We start from the raw sequence: 1,424 nt of genomic DNA, 5'->3' as shown, positions 1-1,424 counted from the left end.
GCTGTTAAACTATTAAGTCAGGGTGTCATACAGCTGGTAAACTGCTAACTCACGGTGTCATGCAGCTGTTAAACTGTTAAGTCAGGATGTCATGCAGCTGTTAAACTGTTAAGTCAGGATGTCATGCAGCTGTTAAACTGCTAACTCAGGGTGTCATACAGTTCAATTCAATTCAATTCAGTTTATTTATATAGCGCCAAATCACAACAAAGTTGTCTCAGGGACTTTACAGGAACATTCACATAAAAGCCACTTAGTAAAGTTCTCTATCTAAGGAATCCAGCAGACAAGTTGAATCTTGGCATTGATGCAGTCTCCCATCCTGAGCAAGCACAGTGGCAACAGTGGAAAGGAAAAACTCCCTTTTAAAAGGAAGAAGCCTCCAGCAGAACCAGGCTCAGGACAAGCGGCCATCTGCTTTGACCAGCTGGTTGAGAGGACAGGAAGGAGAGCCAGATGAACATAGAATGGTAGGTCCTACCACAGCATACTACACCATATAGCTGTTAAACTGCTAAGTCAGGGCGTCATGCAGCTGTTAAAAACAAAGTACAGTATATGATGATCTGACAGGTTAACTGCAAACTCAGGGTGTCATACAGCTGTTATTCAGGGCGGATAGAGGTGTCAGGGTGTCATACAGCTGTTATTCAGGGCGGATTGAGACATCAGGGTATCATACAGTGGTTAATAACAAAGTATGATGATCTGGCCTGTTAACTGCTACATGATGGTGTGATATGGATAATTAAATGGAAGTGTATGGTGCTCTCACAGCGGATAGATTCAGCCGTCATTTTGCGCTACGTGTATGGCAATCAGTGTTACGCATATGGTGAGCTGACGATGTATGTTGGCTGAACAGAACACGGTCGTAGTCGCGTTTTTTTTTTTTTTTTTTTTTGCCAGCCAGTCGGTCCGTCCACATTCCTACTCTATCTAACATTTGATTGGGATGTTTGATATGACATAAAATTCATATCCCTGCGATATCTACTGGTAGTATATTGTGATGAGAAGCTAGACAAAGCTACATGCTAACTACGGTCAGCTAGCTTCTTTACTACTTAGCTCTCGAAGAAAACAGACTTTCACCATTTATGCAGTTTTCGACTCAAAAAAACGTAATGGTAAATATTGCTTTTTTCTCACTTCCACAGATAACTTTTAGCTTGAGGAGATGACGCCCTGCCCGGCTCCGACGCTCCAGTGGAGAGGACCCGGGTAGACCAGTGGAGCTCCATCTAGCTCGCTCTGAATGTTGTAGTCATCCAGCAAGCACAAAATTTCATTTTATTGTTTTTAAAATCTTTAAAATAGGTCCAGAAGCTGGCTATTGGGACGTGAAATGTCACCTCAATGGTGGGGAAGGAGCCCGAGCTAGTGTGTGAGGCTGAGAGGTTCCGGCTAGAAATAGTCGGACT

The sequence above is a fragment of the Nematolebias whitei genome, chromosome 6 (genome assembly GCF_014905685.2).
Source record: "Nematolebias whitei isolate Nwh7 chromosome 6, NemWhi1, whole genome shotgun sequence".
Taxonomy (NCBI): Eukaryota; Metazoa; Chordata; class Actinopteri; order Cyprinodontiformes; family Rivulidae; genus Nematolebias; species Nematolebias whitei.
Note: the sequence above shows the minus strand (reverse complement) of the source record.